This window comes from Pan troglodytes, chromosome 5 (assembly GCF_028858775.2).
Source record: "Pan troglodytes isolate AG18354 chromosome 5, NHGRI_mPanTro3-v2.0_pri, whole genome shotgun sequence".
In the NCBI taxonomy this organism is placed as follows: Eukaryota; Metazoa; Chordata; class Mammalia; order Primates; family Hominidae; genus Pan; species Pan troglodytes.
The window spans coordinates 103123290-103141095 of NC_072403.2; the positions used below are offsets into that span (position 1 = coordinate 103123290).

The window sequence follows — 17806 nt, forward strand, 5'->3', positions numbered from 1 at the left end:
AATGGCTATTAGTAAGAAGCTATATTAAAAAAAAAGAAAAAAATATTTTTATGACAAAATTTGAATGGATTTAAAAAGTTACAATTTGTGAATTATCTTTGATATTTGCTTACCACCCTACATATTACTGTAAAACATGTCAGAAATTCACCATTGAGTTTCCTAAGAAGAAAAACCATGTTCTTTTCACTGAATAGTTTAAGATAGAATCTCAGACAAACCATCATATTTATTATAGTTACTATTTCTGAATATATAATCAGCCCTCCATACTCAGAGTTGTGCATCCATGAATAAAACCAATCTCAGACCAAAAGTATTCAAAAAGAAAAAAATATTGCATCTGTACTGAACATGTACAGATTTTTCTTTCTTGCCATGATTCCCCAAACACTACAGTATAATAACTATTTACAAAACATTTACATTGTACTAGGTATTATAAGTAATTAGAAATTATTTAAAGTATACAGGGGGATGCATAGAGGTTATATGCAAACATTACACCATTTTATTTCAGGGATTTGCAAATCCTCAATTTTGGTATTCCTGGGAAGTCCTGGAATCAATCTCCCATGGATACTGAGGATGACTGCATGTGATTTAAATCTAAATCTAAATGAGAGTCTACTTTACATATATTGCTATGCAGAAATACACATTAATATAGAAAAATATATAATACAAATATACTGAACATTTGTATATTTAAATAAATTTTATATATATATACATATAGTTTTGGTATCTTGATCCAATTTGGCATTTATCCAGAAATGTGTGTATTTCTAAATTGTTTGACTTCATGTTCGCCTGATTTTCCCAATGGAAATTTACCCTGATGTAATTTCAAAATACATTTCTTTAAAATCATAGTAAAAATAGTTTAGCATAAACACATCCTTTGCATTCAGATAAATTATTTGCTATCTTATTCTTTAGGGAGCTGTCCTTTTAAAAAATGTAAAAACTAACAAATAAACAACAATGATTATTTGGTCATATCAGCTTTATTAGTTATTCAAGTGAAAAATAATAGAAGGAATACCTTTTTAAATAAAAAGATTAGACATACAGACTTCCATAATCTACACATTCTGCTTTCCCACAATAGATTAACCGATTGCATGATGTTAAATATGACCACAAAAGGAAATATTTTTATTGTAGAGAATGATAAAGGAGAAGAAAGAAACCGACACCTTGGCTTTCAGATTTTGAAAAATATCTCTTCTATGACTTTTCAAGGACATTTTCTTTTACTCTAAATATCTTTGAGAAATAAAAATAAAACCAGTAATTACGTATTCATGAAAGAAATCAGTTCCTTCCTTTAGAAGCAAATAAATGAAGCGACAGGTCGTATCTCCCCTGGTGGGGCTGCGTGTTAGGTGCCCCTAGTGTTCTCTGCTGCGTGAGGGCATTTAGCCTAGAAGAGCAGCTCCTATGGCAGTTTTATTTGAGAAACAGCTGATAATTCACTTGGGCTCTATGGCTTCCAGCTTCCTCTCAGAGCTGAGGCTGTCTCACAACTACAATTGTGAACTCGTATTCTGAACCTGTAGGCTCATAGGAGCTCTCAGTTTTCAGACTTTGTACAAGGGGAAGGAGCTATAGGGTAAAGATGGAGCAGGAACTTCAGAATCTGTCTCTTCTTGGGATCACTTCTCAGTGAACATCATTCTTTTCGAATTAAATGAAGACTAATCAGTTAGACATTTATACTGGAGACTCAAGGCTAACAGGTTCCTTTTTAAAACAAGAATTGAGTTATCATGGAAGGCTCTGACTGCCTCAATTCCTTCTGCATAAGGGCACTTCACTTCCAGCTCCTGCTGAAAGAGAATTATTTCAACAGTCATGTTTCCGATCACATGGCTTCATCCTCTCAGCCACAGCTGATGGAAAATGTGCTGTCATTCCACCCAAGCTGAGCCAACTCTTAGGGTGATGAGCCACCTCTGATGCTACCTGACAGACACACATGCACAAACACACACACACAATAAATTAGTTCTAAGACACTCTCTTTTCAATTTAAGCCAGGGAATACCAAGACAAGGAACCCATTAGCAAGGGGGGCTGAGCCTAAACTGTCTTGTATAGAGATAGGCAGGTGGAGCAATGCTGAACATTTTAGTTTCCCATTGTAGCTGCAACAAATTACAGCAGTCTTAGTGGCTGACAACAACACACATTTATTCTTACACAGTTAGGAGGTCAGAAATCCAAAATGGGTTTCACTGGGCCAAAACCAAGGTGTCTGAACTCCCTCTAGAGGGTTGAGGAAAGAATCTATATCTATACCTTTTTCAGATTCTGGAGCTGCATTCCTGGCATTCCTTGGTTCCTTCCTTCATCCTCAGATCTACTTCCAACCTTAGGGCATCTTTGTCTGTCTGATCTTCTGTTGCCCTCTTATGGGGATCCCATGATTACATTGGACCTACCTGGATAATCCAGATAAACTCCCCATCTCAAGATCCTTAATCTAATCACATCAGCAAAATCTCTTTTGCCATGTAAGGTGACATTCATGGTTCTGGGGATTAGAACATGGGTATGTTGAGGGGCCATTATTTGGCCTACTATCCCAGGTAATGTGCACACCCAAGTTATAAGGGAGCCAAAATTATGAGTTAGAAAAATGTATGAGACACAAGAGACACGTGATGTAGTAAGCAAGGAGAGAGCAGCTGTGTCAAGGGAAAGGCAGGGCTGGCCAGAGTAAATGTTCATGGGCTTCTGTGGCTTTAGTCTCTACAACCATAAAAACAGTCTTCAGTTCTTGCTGGTCCTGAGACCTGAGGTCAGCTGTATCCACCTATGAATATCCTGAAAACAAACCCCTGCTGCTGGAGGTAACTTGAGGTTGTCTCTGATATTTGTAATCAAAAGGACCTGATGGGGGCTAGGCGTGGGGGCTCACGCCGGTAATGCCAGCACTTTGGGAGGCTGAGGCGGGCGGGTCACGAGGTCAGGAGATCGAGACCAGCCTGGCTAACGCGGTGAAACCCTGTCCCGTCTCTACTAAAAATACAAAAAATTAGCCCGGCGTGGTGGCACGTGCCTGTAGTCCTAGCTACTCAGGAGGCTGAGGCAGGAGAATCTCTTGAGCCTGGCAGGCGGAGGTTGCCGTGAACCAAGATTGCGCCACTGCACTCCAGCCTGGGCAACAGAGTAAGACTCCATCTCAAAAAAAAAAAAAAAAAAAAACCTGATGGGAAGAAAAGGAATATTTGTGATACTTTTCCTTAAAAGCAGGTGGTAGGGAGGGAAATTGATATAGTTTGGATGTGTGTCCCTGTCCAAATCTCATATCAAAATATAATCCCCAACGCTGGAGGTGGGGCTTGGTAGGAGGTGATTGAATCATGGGGTAGATTTCTAATGAATGGTTTAGCACCATCCTGTTGGTACTGTCCCTGTGATAGTAAGTGACTTCTCTCATGACATCTGTTAATTTAAAACTGTGTAGCAGCCTCTCACTCTCTATTGCTTCTGCTTTCGCCATGTGACATGCCTGCTCCCCTTCACCTTCTGCCATGATTTAAGCTTCTGGAGGCCTCCCCAGAAGGAGATGCCACTATGCTTCCTGTATAACCTGCAGAACGGTGAGCAAATTAAATCTCTTTTCTTTGGAAATTACCCAGTTTCAGGTATTTCTTTATAGCAATAGGAGAACGGCCTAATACAGAATGTTTGCTAATTGTCTAGACACATTGTTGAATAATTGTTTTATTTGTTTTCTCAGAAAATGAATTTTTTTTCCTTTTGAATTTTAAATGGCAACAATTTTAATTTGATGAGAAGAGCCCTGGCTCTTCAAAATAAAACTTGCTATCACCTAGACTTTGGCCCTTAGTAGCTGCTAGATTTGGGGAAAGTTAACCGGCCTGAATGTATTTCTGGTTTTCCTTGAAGATATAATGGGGATTGTGGAAGAATTACATGTAGATGCACATGAAAGTCCTTTGAGACCATAAAGGGTTACTGCTCTTTGTCATGACTGACATAGAAGCCTGGCCCATGGATTTCTTGGAATTTTAGAGTATGGCAAGATCCTCCAGAAGGTTATACATATTTTTCATAAATAACAAGAAAGATGCCCTATTGGGGTACAGCAATTCTCCAAAAGAAATAAGGTTTGTAGACAGATGAACTTGGAAATCAGAGTAGAAAAGAAAGTGAGAAAAAGCTATAAATGGCAAAGGCCGAATATGATTTATAGTATTCAATCATTTCTCAGAACACTGTATATGGGATAGGTATACACGACCTTTGTTCAGGTTACAGGCTTACGGTTATTTGATTGGTAACTCAAATGATGGATATTGCCAGTTGTCTCCTGTGAGAGAGTTAGAGGTTACTTAAGCTATGATTTTTCATATCAAATAAAAAAAAAACCTAAACTTCTGATGGCTCTCATTTGCCTATATTTCAAACTTGAAAAGAGAATGAAAAACATTAAGGAAATGATATAAGTGTGCTTTGTCCAAACTGGGCAGGAGAGACGCACTTGGAAATGAATAGGACAATCCTGTTCTCTTCTGAAAGATGTGGAAAGCATTTTGTCTTTCTCTGTTTGAGAAAATAGGCGTCCAGCATTTTCTCTGTGAGCATGAAGACAGAGAGCTGTAGACATCAGCCAAAATGAGGCTTAGCACATAAAATCTGTGATGAAAATTCCAGAATTTACATAAAAACTCCTGACATAATCTTGGCACTAGGCAGAACGTCCAGCTGAGTGACGGCAGCAGGCTCGGCAGCTCTCAGGAAAGGTCTGATGAAAGCAGAGCCCACAGTATTTTGATGCCTAGAGCAGTCGTATGAGCCCAAGGTTACTTCGTTGGAGAAAAATCTTCAGTGTGGATGCTAAGGAGCTCTCAGGGTGCAAACTGATTTAGAAAGTGGAGAGTGGTGAAACTTTCTGAGGTACTAATTTTGGAGCACTCATTGAAAAATCACTTCAATATTCTGTTCCTTTTAAGAAAAATTGTTGTTTTCACAAGAAGGTAGAAGATATGAAGTACCTTAGAGGTATTGTCCCTCCATTTTCACAGTGACCGTTATGGACTAAATATTTGTGCTGTCTCCTCAAATTCATATATTGAAGCACTAATCCTCTCCCTTCCCCAGTGTGGCTGCATTTGAAGATGAGATCCCTAAGGAAGTAATTAAGGTCAATATGGTTTGGCTGTGTCCTCACCCAAATCTCGTCTTGAATAGTAGTTCCTATAATCCCCATGTGTCACAGGAGGGACCCAGTAATTGAATCATGGGGACGGTTACCCCCATGTTGGTGTTCTCGTGATAGTGACTGAATTCTCATGAGATCTGATGGTTTTAGAAGGGGCTTCTCCCTTCGCCTGGCACTCATTCTCTCTCCTGCCACCCTGTGAAGAGGTGCCTTCTGCCATGATTGTAAGTTTTCTGAGGCCTCCCCAGCCATGCAGAACTGTGAGTCAATTAAACCTCTTTTCTTTATAAATTACACAGTCTTGGGTGTTTCTTCATAGTAGTGTAAGAACAGACTGATACAAAGGTTAAATGAGGTCATAAGGATGGGGCCCTAATTCATTAGGATGTAGCCTTATATGAGGTGGCACCAGGAAACTCTCTCTCTCTCTCTCTCTCTGCCGTGTAATGATACAGCAAGAAGGCATCCATCTGCAACCTAAGGGGAGAGTCCTCGCCAGATACCAATCCTGATGGCCCCTTAATCTTGGATTTGCAGCCTGCAGAACTGTGAAAAAATGAATTTCTCTTGTCTAAGCCATCCAGTCTGTGGTATTTTGTTATAGCAGTCTGAGCAGATTAAGACAGTGAGTGACTCAATATACTGTCTAGATGGCTAGACATAAAAGTGTAAAGTAAACTGGTAGTTAACTTTGAGTTGGAAGTCTTAATCTATTCCACTTTTCTTGTGTGTATGATTTGTGCCTATTAATAGTTGAATCTAAACAGGTTTTATTGACTTAAAACGGATGAAAGTATTATGGTAAACATCAGAGGTATGGCGAAATATAATAGATGTGGACTAGAATGTTTTTGTTTGCTTATGACTTATTTATGCATAAAAATTTACATAGTTGTTTTCTGACCCATTTTTCTCTTCAAGGAAATAGGAATGAAAAAGTATTAATACCTGTGAAAGCTGCCAGATCTCCTTCAGCAAATTCATAGGGAATGTCTAAAAAATGGGTACAAGAAAACTGAAAAATTTGAATTTATTTGGCATCTTTCAAGGAACAGAGACATCACAAAATGGCTTCAAGTTACCTAGGCAATGTTTGTGTATTGTATGTACAGAAGTAAGGAAGTGCTCAGAGCCTTATAACAAATAGACTCCTAGAGAACTGGAACATTACTGAGAATCTTTCAGCAAGACAGTCTTGCTATTCTTGTGCCTGGTGTCTTCCTCTGCCTCTCTGTTCTTTCTCTCTTGGTAAGCTCATGCATACTACCTTCTCTCTAAAAGTCCTTATGCTCTTATCTTCTTATTCTCTGTGCATCTGTGTCAATTTGCCTTTTATTCAAACTTCTCAAGAGAGGATCCAATTGAGTGGGCTTGTCCAGTATTTACATCTCTTGCTGGGTAATGCTTGTGCTGAGCCAGGTGATGATAGGCCACTGGTCTCTCTCATGTCAAACTGTGGGACACACTTTGATTCATGGTGGCCAGACTTGCGTGGTTATGTGATGTAATCCTGGGCATCTAACTGATGTGTACACACGTTTAAGATTTGTTGTTAAATGGACATGTATGTACAGATAAGGAGTGAAACATGGAGCTGTACAAACCAAGATCTGTCTTTCACATGTCAACACAAATCATGCTTATATCACCTTCTGTTTGAGGCTTTATGACTTTCAATATTTACTTTTGTTCGTGCTATTATGAAGAAATGTTTATCTCTTTCTATGTTTTCCATTTTGTCCACTGCCCTTTCATGTGATATCACTGATAGGCATGGCCGGTTTCACTCTACTGGAACAAGCAGATTGGAGAGAGCCTGGGGCAGGAGCCTGTGCTGAGTCAGAGACAGGCATGGAGAGGATGTGGGTACAAGTGGGAGGTGGGAACAAGCCAATTCCTGGCAAGCAGAGCAAAGTCTCTGTTGGTACTGCAATAGAAAGAAGTCAGTTATCCAATATCTAAATAGGGCTGCTTCTCTCATTGGCTGTGTAACCTTGGGCAGTGTACCTAACCACATCAAGTTAGGGTAAGTAGTTTGGATTGTATGCGAAGCATATTGAAAAGTCAAGGGAGGTTTTAAACAGAAGGGTAACATGACCTGGATTATGATTAGAAAGTTCACTCAGGCTTCCAGATGGGGAGCAGATTGAAGGAAGAGAAGGGCAAAGGCAGGGAGAACAACTAGAAGGCTAGTGCAGTGGTCCAGTAGAGAGATCATGTGGCTGGGGCCTCCGTGGGTGGATGGGTGTCGGTGTTGAAATCATCTAGAGGGTGACAAGAGTACAGATTCAGGATTTTCTTTTGGAGGTAGAGACAAAGAGACTTTCTCATTGATTAGAGCAAGAACAGACAAAAAATTAACAACAAACTAACAACTTCTTAAAATCACAGGATGAGCTTAGATAATCCATGCTGTTGGAGAACTGTCTTTCCATTCACTTTCTCTTTCTCTACCTCCTTTTCCATCAGTGTCCCCATGCAGTTCTTAGTGGCTGAGGAGCTCTCCAGGAGGACATTGCGATCAGTTTATTTCTTAAGTCACTTCCTATAATCACTTCTTTTATCTTACAGTCTCCTTGGGCCCTACAGAGTGACTAAAGTTTATTTTTTAAAGGTGTTTTCCAATAAATGTAAATTACTTCATAGACAATGTCCATAAAAAATACAACATTTGCATTTTAACATGGAATAATTCTTGTTGGAAAGGGCCAAGATAGTGGCCAAGTCAATATGATCATTATTTAAATCAGAGAGGATCCTTTAGTGTTCCCCAAATGACACCACTTAATTTAAACCTTCAAGTTTTAGTTGAAGTAGGACTGTTCCATACTGTCACTGGATAGTTCTCCTCATGAATTCTGTACATCAGACTTTATGGTGGAGCTTTTAAAAATACATTCACCTGAAAACACACACACACATACACACACACATACACACACACACACACACACAGCCCTGAAAACACATATAAAGGCACACATATGCCTGCATCCAACTCCTGGATCGTAATCTCAGGGGTGAGTCCAGGCAGTGGTATTTTCTCAAGTTCTATAGCTCAGGAGTTGGCCTGTAAAGGGTCACATAGTAAATGTCTTAGACTTTGTGGGCCATGGGGTCTGTCCCTAGGGACTTGACTCTATGGGGGCAGCTCAAAATAGGTAAACAAGTGAGTGTGGCTGTGTCTTCCTAAAATGTTATTTACAAACCAGTCAGTGGATGAGATGTGGCCATAATTTGCTGAGAACTGCCCTAGGTGAGGGCTTCACGTAGTTCCCCAGCTCCAGGATGTCCCTGCTGGTTTGATTCTGGTTTTGAGGATTTGTGATTCGTATCAATCTTTGATTATCTGTTGCATCAACAATTTATCTTGAATATTTACTACGTGCCAGCACTTACAATATAAATACTGGCTCCTATCTTCAAGTATTCACAGTTGCTAGAGAAGAAAAACAAAAATAAAGACAATTAACAATGCCAGGATAAGAATAAGCATCAATATCTATGGGGGGCAGGGGTGGAATTGAAGTGAATGCTGGTGGTAAAAGGAGGCTCCTCGAAGGAATTTACTTGAATTCTAACTGGTAAGCTTAGCACTAGCCCAAGGTCCCAGATTCAACTCCATCCTGAAGTAACAGTTTCCCTGGCAGTCCTGGCCTCTGGCTTCTATGCCTCAGTCCCAAGCTTTAGCCCTATTGCCTGCAGGCTCCTCCCTCCTCTTCGTATCAGTGGTTTTGGGTAATCCCAGGTTCCTCATCACTCTGATGCTCCTGACAATGCAACCTGCTGGACCTGCCTCTCTATGGCTCCAGGAATTATTCTGGTACTTGGTCTCTAAAGACTGGCACCAGCCTCGCTTATGTCAGGTTGCCTGGCCCTAAAGTGTTGCTTTCTCCCAAAAGACCTCCTCCCATATGCAGGCTCTTTCAACATCACTCAGTCAACATACTGTGTCTCCTTCTAGCCCATCTCCTGCCCTGTCTCTTATTAACATTTTGCCTGTCACACTCTTAATTTCTCTATTAGTCCTTTCTTTCTATCCAGCTTGTCTGTTTGTAAGAACTATTCTATATGCCCACTGCAAGCATGGTTTTGAAGCCATTGCTTGTCTCCAGAACTGCTCAGCAGGAAGCAGTGTACCTTCTAGAAGTTGTGGTGCTTGTGTGGATCTAAACCTCAGTTTATAATCTTGTGAAATACAATCCTTAGGAGATTATTTATGTACTTTCTAAAGTTGGCTATGAATTTTTTATGCTTTTACAACTGTAGTGGGCAGTTGTTCTGTCCCCTGTGATGTCCCTTGGTATCTATATGAAATTTAGCAACACCACTCACAGTAAGGCTTCATTAGCTCTGGGTTGAAGCGCATCCAGGAAACAGGCCCCTTGCTTACTCTTTTGGCCCGAAAGCCATCATGATGCACAGGCATGGTGAGCCTGGGGATGTTTCCTCTAACGATATGCAGAAGTTGTCCAAGCTGAGTGAAACATGGCTTTGGTGCTGGCTAAAGCGTCCTTTCTGACCAAAGTGTCAGTTAATTTCCAGAAAGACTAAACTATCCCCACATGCACAAATGTTCAAAATTCACAGGCCATCTGGGGTTCCTATATCTTCACATGAGAGACCCCAGATGGATTATAAATTCATCCCTGTGGGTAATAGAGTGCAGTTGCTCCTCAGTCTTCCTACTTTTCCCAGTGGCATCTGATACTATGGCCATGATGAGGTTAATTTATGTGGCTTGATACACTTTATCATCTGTCACTTGTACAGCTCTTGCTGTGCCATCTGGTGTCTCAGAGGCGGTTTCAGGAAGCAGCATGCATAACAAGGTATCTGTATTTGTGAATTCTTTCAAGCATTTATAGGTAATAGCTAAAAGATATTTTGAGAAGCCAGTGCCCATCTCTGCCGTGGATCACCACTAACATGGATAATCTGACATGAGTTTCAAACAAAGCCTGCTATACTTTGCAGGAAAACACATCTGAATTAGTCTGCAATCACCAATATTGATGGAATCTGTTTATTTCAAGACCCTGAAGATCTCTATCAGGCTGAGAATATCTTACTGGGCTCTTGTGTGAATCAGGAAAAGGCAGAGACAATGGCTTACTATCAAACATGATGGATGATGAGACAGAACAGCACATACTAGCACGAAAAATTGTTTAAATCAAAAATCCTGCAGCAAAATGCCTAAGTGCCCCTACTATAATGATTTCATATCCATGTCTCATTTTCAGCAATGTGTTAGGACCTCAAGAGAGCACAACAAAACATTAAATAGGTAAAACCATGAGAAACAGATAGAAAATACACTCGGAGGAAGTGGGGATGTTGAATCGACACAGCATGGACCATCATGTCTGTCAGTCAGCCTGTGATTTGCATTCCACTATGCCAGGAGCCAGGGACAGGGCTGAGGTGGGGGTGGGAGAAATTATGAATGTTAGGGCTCTTGCCCTCCAGACACCATAATTTATTTGGGGGTGTAAAATACAAAGATATATATTTTTAGTAAATACTCAGGTAGAAAGAGAATCAAATCAGTGAGTGTTTTAAAAGAGACAGTATAGCAGAGTATGGCAAATTTCTTGAAAGAAATTAGTGTTAAGCCAGGTTCTGAAGAAGTGAAGAATGACCTTTATAAAGGAAGCTGGAAAGTGTGCAGGATGATGCAAAGGTCAAGAGGCAAAGCCTGACTATTTTATGAAGGGTATGGCCATCCAGGAACTTAAGCAAAACATAGGGGTCCCTGGTGAGAGATGGAGTCAGTGGAACAAGAAGAGTTACTTAGTGCAGGTTGTAATATAATACACTGAGACTTTGAAATTTAATTTATTGGGCATCACAGAGCCATTGTACGTTTTCAAGAAGATGTTGAATGAAAGTAGAGTTTGAGGGGAAGATTACTGCAGCAGCAGTATGCATTGGAATGTCAAATATGAGTGCAAGAACAGCGATGACATAATCAAGAACTTTCCTAATGTTTACAGCTGAACCACAGTTAAATATAATAAACTGCAGTTAAAATATAATTATAAGATAGCTCTAGTGCATGGAATATTAAAGGTAACCCACCGTTTAAAAAACAATTTTCCTGTCAATAATGAATTTACAAATATCATCCCATGTCTTCCCACCTCTCAGCATTTCTCTCTATATTAGAGGACTAAGTAAACATGAGCCAATAGATGCTGCCCACACAGCCAAAGACGGTCTGGAGATCTGTACTCTGAGAACTGGAATAAAAATCACTGAGTTTAACTGAAAAGTCATTTGATTAAAAAGAACCCTTTGAAAACCATCTATTCTGTGTAGGATCATCTCTTGGTACTTTCTGATTATAAATTTCTAGAAAGGAAAATCTAGGTTTTATGTTTGAGAGACACCTCTCATCGGGAAAGCCTAGCTGAGCCAGTACTGTGTTTCTGACAGTGGTTAAGAACAAAGAATTTCATCCGAAGAGGAAGGGTTGCTCTTGCCATTGATGCCTAGAGATTGGAGAAGTAGCCTGGCCAGGCTTATGCACTATTTTAATCCACTCTGCTGTTCTCCTCCAGCACTGCACACTCAGAAATCTGTCATAGTCATTTTGATCCTGTGTCTATTCAGCCAAGGGCTGGCGGACAGTAGGGGCTCAATAAATGTTCATGAAATGAAATAAGCTATGTGTTTGTATTGTCCACTTTCTGAGAAAACAACCTTTTCTTTTCCCTGCTGAAATGTCTTTATTCAAATTTCTGGACTGTGGCCTGGCAATCTTGGAGTCATTGTCGAGGAGATCATCTTTGCCATCTGACAGTTCCCCTCTGCCAGTATATATTCTGCTGGTTGGACATGGAATTTTTTTTTTCTTTTGTTTTGTAGCTCTGGGTGGAGTAACACATGACTTTCTTGGGCAATGTCAGCCACTTATCCCTCTTTTATCTAGTCTAGGGGTCAGCAACTTTTTCTGCAAAAGGTCAGATGCAAACATTTTAGACTTTTTGGGCTGTATGGTTCTTCACAACTAACTCTGTTGTTATAGTGTGAAAGCAGCATAGACAAAGCATAAACAAATGGGTTTGGCTGTGTTCAATCAAACTTTATTTACAGAATAGGTAGTAGTCATATTTGGCCTCCAGGCTATAGTTTACTCACTCAATTTAGTCTATAAATTATAACGTCCTTAATATATTGTTTTGAGTATTGTAATGTTTCTACTTGCTGACATTTAGTCAGTATCTCCTGCCTTCTTTCTTTTTGGTACCAACCATCACTTTTGCATTTATTTTTGTGCCACTCATTACTTTTGCACCCATGATTAAACAGGGGGATTAGGCCTTGCCAAACTTTGTTGTTTATGCGCTGTGGGCACTCAATTCCTTTAACACACAACCCACTCTGTCCTGTGAAGTGAGTTTTTTTACAGTAGCAGGTGATTCTGGCAATAATACATCAAAATTCAATAAAGTTGGCAAATTCTTTCTTTGGAGCTGTCATTAACCTGTGAGTTATTTCAGCAGAATATTATTTGTGTTTCTATTACAGTTAGTAATTAAGTTTTTCTTGGATCTCTTGATAATGTGGAGTCTTTAAATATTTATTCACTCATATTTTTGACCTTCTTTGAAGAGCTAAGGGCCATAATGAGAAATTTACCTTCTCTCAGTTGCCTTTTCTTGACCTGGGCTCTATGCTTTACGCTTTCTGAAAGAAGGGAAAATTATATAGACATAGCGGTTATTAAACTGTCTTCTGTGAGGTACCAGGTTTCTTTGAATCATCTATGGGGATCCTTTAAGTGCTGATGTACTTACTTGCAGAAAATACATTCCTTACATCACCATCAAGATATCTGAGGGTGGCGGGCATAGATATATGTTTGCTATGGTTTCGGTGTCCCTTCCAAAACTCATGTTGAAATGTAATTGCCATTGTGATGGTAATAAAAGGTAGGGCCCATAAGAGATAATTAGGCCATGAGGGGTCTAATTAATGCCAATATTGCAAGAGTGGTTGTTATAGAAGTGAGTTTGGCTCTTCCTTGCTCTTGTGCTCTCTAGCCCGTCCACTTTCTGCCATAGGATGATGCAGCATGAAGGCCTTTGCCAGTGCCAAGTTTTTGGACTTTCCAGCTTCCAGAAGCATGAGCCAAAAGTCTTCTATTGCTTATAAATTACCCAGTCTTAGATATTCTGTTACAGCAACACAAAACAAACCAACACAGTACTGTGCAATGAAAACCTCACAGCTTGGAAGAAAATAGATAAAGGAATTTCTCCAGATTGTATCAGTCTTGAGGCATACAGTAATGACAAATGCCATCTTAGGACTCTTGTATTTGCAAGGTTTTATTTGGTTCTTTTATACTACTCTCGTTTGTAAATGTTGAGTTGTTGCAGAAACCCATGTACATTTTGTCACAGTCTCCTTTATGAATATTATTCCTGAACTACTTCTTTCTGCTTTTTCTAAGCTATCATGGTTGATCCCCCTCCATCAGAATTAGAATATCTATTTATAACATTGCCTAATTAATACATTAAAATAAGTCTTATTAAAATGCACAATACTATTGTCAAAGAAATAGTGTTTTATTACCTGAGATATATGAGACAGGTTGATTAAAGAATAAAGAAGTAAAATATGAGAAGAAATTGTCATCCCTCCTTTACAACAGGGAAAAAATAAACTTTTGCTTTTAATTGCTGAGATTCTCAGTGAGTGGTTTTCTTGTGCAAAACAAATGAACAACAACAACAACAACAAAATCCTCGGTGAATACAGAGCTATAAATCTATCAGAGATCCCTGGTCAGAGCTACACTCTGGGCAAGGGATTTAGGTCTGTGTATTCTGATCCCAAGTTAGTTACATGCATTTCCTGGTTTTATCTTTTAAAAACCCTTCACCATTACCATTTAAAACTTATTTATAAGCAATGAGCCCTGCATACATTTGCTATTGAAGAAATCAATAATTCTAAGTCCTAAGTCTTTCCAAATTTGGCAAGGTTGTCTTGCAGAGCTGGCAAATTCTGCCAATCCTGAGAAACTAGTATGAAATACTAGATTTGGAGATGGCTAAGGGCATTTCCCATTTCATTAACATTTAGAACACATTAAGGACTAGTAATAAATATAGCATAGCCATTGGACTTCTGCCCCAAGCTCAGGGGGGAGGGAGACTTTAGCGGGAGCTTCCTGCTACTGAAGTGTGATAAGGTAGGAGAGGGGTCATACAAACTCCAGATCTCAAAATAGGAACATTAAACCAGGAAGGAAGTAGGAAAAAAATCTTTTTTTTTTTTTAGGTCTTACAGCTGATGGAGATGTTATCATCAAAAACGTAGAGCTGACTTGTGGGGTGGGAGCACAGGGAGAAATGTAGGAATCACCCTGCTGTTTCTCTTGGCCCTTGAGAGAATGTCAAAATAAACACACCGAGGTCTGTAGGCAGAGGCTGTCAGCAGTCTGGGCACTGTGTAGACCACATGTAAAGGGACTTGGTAGTACACAGCAAACCAGTCTTTGTTTCCATAATTGTTTCAAAGATAGAAGAGAGAAAAATTTCCTTTTTGCATCAGAGAACAAATGTAGACAGTGATAATTACAGAAGCAGATTATGTGGAGACCATGATGAGGGTTTGCATTTAGCCTAATCTCCTTTTCTTAGCTATACTTTGCCATATTTTAAATGTTATGGGGAAAAACGGGTAGGGCACATAAATTTAGTTGGTAGAAGAGAAAATGCCCTTGCACTTTGTATAAACATAACATCCATGGCATCAGGCCTACAAGTGTCATGTAATCTGTCTTTAAGGCAGAGTTCAGGCTATGTGAGTGAGGCCACCCTGTTAGATGGCTCAGTGTTCTGAGAGTTATATGCTGCCCAGGGAGGAAGAGGGCTCTTCTCGAGGCTTCTACTATAAAACATGATTGAAAATGACAGGCAATAAAAATTCAGATGACCTGAATTACATAGTTTGATTTGATTTGACTAAGCCCATATTCCACATACTCAGTTAGGATATACACATTTCAGAGAGGGAACTGCTTAGCTAATTAATGACAACTCACTCAACATGTATTTCCTATTTAAATACCTGTATTAAACCCTTACTTTATTACTATATTTCTTCCTGTTCTTCTTTGATTGACAATAGTTACCAGAAATTGGGCTAATCACTTTATATTTATTTAATGAAATCCTTCAATGAGTTCAATTCCATTATTTTCATCTTATAGACTTGGTTAGGTTATGTATCCAAGAGTGTACATAGCTCATAAATGCAGGAGGTGACATCGGAACCCAGGTCAGTTTGACATCAAAACCCCTCCGTCTAATCTGCAGTAGTTCCTCTTCTAAAATGACACACTGTTTTCTTCAGCATATTTAGTTATGTTGAAGTTTTCATGTTGTAAGTGGTTTAGTCATTGAACAAAGGACGGGCTCTATACATATTCCTCGAAAGTACCCCTCCATCCTCAACGTGCCTCTAATAAAGAGAGGCCTCTACCAGCTGAGTTTAAATGTGAGCCCTGCTATTTAATTCCCCTCCTTCTGCCAATATATTTTTTCTACTTCTGCAAATTGAAGAAGTGAGTTTGACTAAATAGTGATTGAGGTTTTGGTGGAGTGAGTTTTGGAGAACTGATGAGAAGGTAGTAAAAAAGAGTGAACCGTGGTTACTTAAGTGTCTTAGGCAATGCCATTACTGTAGCCAGTGAAGCTGCCATTGCGGTTTCCTCCAAAGAACTGAGGTTTTTGACTCCCAGTACTCAAGAGTTTTGTGTCATAAACAAAATGACCTACTGATATATGAGAAGAGTCATATTTCTTTCCCTTGCCTGCTTCTTCTTCCTCCTTCTCTTCCTGGAAGTATGTGTGCAGAGGCTTGTGGTGCACTGAGGGAGAAGATGATGCAGAGCTCTTTGCTGCAGATAGAGAGGCCTTGGCTTACAGCCTCTCATTATGGACTGCGCTGAGTGTGCCCTTCTGGGACCTGGGCCTGCTACAATGTGAAGGCTGTCTGAATTAGTTTCACTGGTGTTCCCAACCACATCCTAGACCAAATGTGGAATGGCTCAGACTTGGAAAAGAATAGTGGAATTTAACAAACTATGAGTGGTTGTATAGGGTTGAAAACTTTAAGAAAGATTACCTGGGAAAAGAAAATGAAGGAATTGAAAGTGATCTTTATTCTGATAGGTAGGCAGTGAATGGGTCACTGGTTCAGGCACTGCAGTAATTCTGGACAGAACCTACTCAATGTGTGATTTATCATTGTCAGAAATAAAAATTGCCTTTGCATTTATCATTCTACCTCCAAATTCTATTATATCTGCTAAACTCACAATCTCTCTTTTGCTCTTCCCACTTCTATTCCTTATAAAAACTATAGTGGGCAAGCATTTTCCTCTATGCTGACCCCAATAAGTTGAAAATACACATGGAGGTTGGGATAGAAAAACACACAATTCCATAATGCTAGCGACATCTGTTTATCTCAACATCTTTGTGGTGACACTGCGCTCCCCAAGGACCTGCCTTTATTCACTCAGCTGTTGATTCTTTGCCAGGAGCACATTCCACCATATTAATCCTGCTGATGGCCGGTCTGTGTAGATAGATTTTTAAACCACTAATTTAAAAAACTACTTAATACCTCTATTGATAATTATTATGTAATTCCATATTTCTTAGCTCTTAGCAACATAGTTCACATTCTTTAAAACTGCTAAAATTAGAAAAATATTTCTAATAGTTGTTCAGTATATTTTCCAATATATCAAATTTTCCATTAATAATTTTATATATTAAAAAAGTACATGTGTACATCTATGCACGTTAAATTATAAATGTAATAATATTTAATAAAATGTTCATGGTTCGTGTTTAGACTCATGAAAAGCTCAGGTTAACTGCTATGGTTTATCAGTATACAGTAAGTGTTGGACATTGTGAAACATTCACTCCTAACTATGTCTGTTTGATGGATGTTGCTTATGTCTTAAGTATGGCTATATATTACCAGATGGAAGAAACCTATGTACCAAAAGCTGAAATCTTATACTTGACTCTAGCTTCTTTGAGTAGAAAAACTTTGGGGAATAAAGAGTACTAATAGAAAATGCATTCTGAGTCTATGCTGTAGCTGTGAACAACAAAGAAAGTATTTTGAATGCAAACATATTTTCTTTCAACTGTGGTAAGGAATGTCACAGTTGGACTGAAGTCTTGTTAGCTATTGTGTCAAACTGGAATAATGTTTCTATCAGAACATGTCTCATTTTAAAAATGATGCATTGTAACTGTAAATGTTGGCAGACCCATATTTCAAACTGGGCAACGAACTAGTTTTAAAACAAAAAGTTTAAAGATTCTTTAGATGCAGAATTTTATTAGCTTTGATTTCTATATCCAGTTAAAAAAAGGTTTCTGTGTGTTCTTTCAATGGCTTAGATTGCCTATATAATTAATATTTCTAGTTTTCAACTAATCAGGAAAAAATCACTTTGACATACATCTGGCTCAAAATGGTAGTGGACAGGCTAATAGGTGAGAAGTAAAGTCTGTGAGAAATGGTGGGAAATAAGGATCATTTATTTTGCCACCA

At 39.1% G+C, this 17806-nt stretch overlaps 1 long non-coding RNA gene across 1 annotated transcript in view; it reads left to right on the top strand.

Annotated features, from left to right (window-relative positions):
- LOC104006913 (uncharacterized) overlaps positions 1–17806 on the top strand; it is a 505712-nt gene that overhangs the window by 59829 nt on the left and 428077 nt on the right. The window lies entirely within an intron of this gene.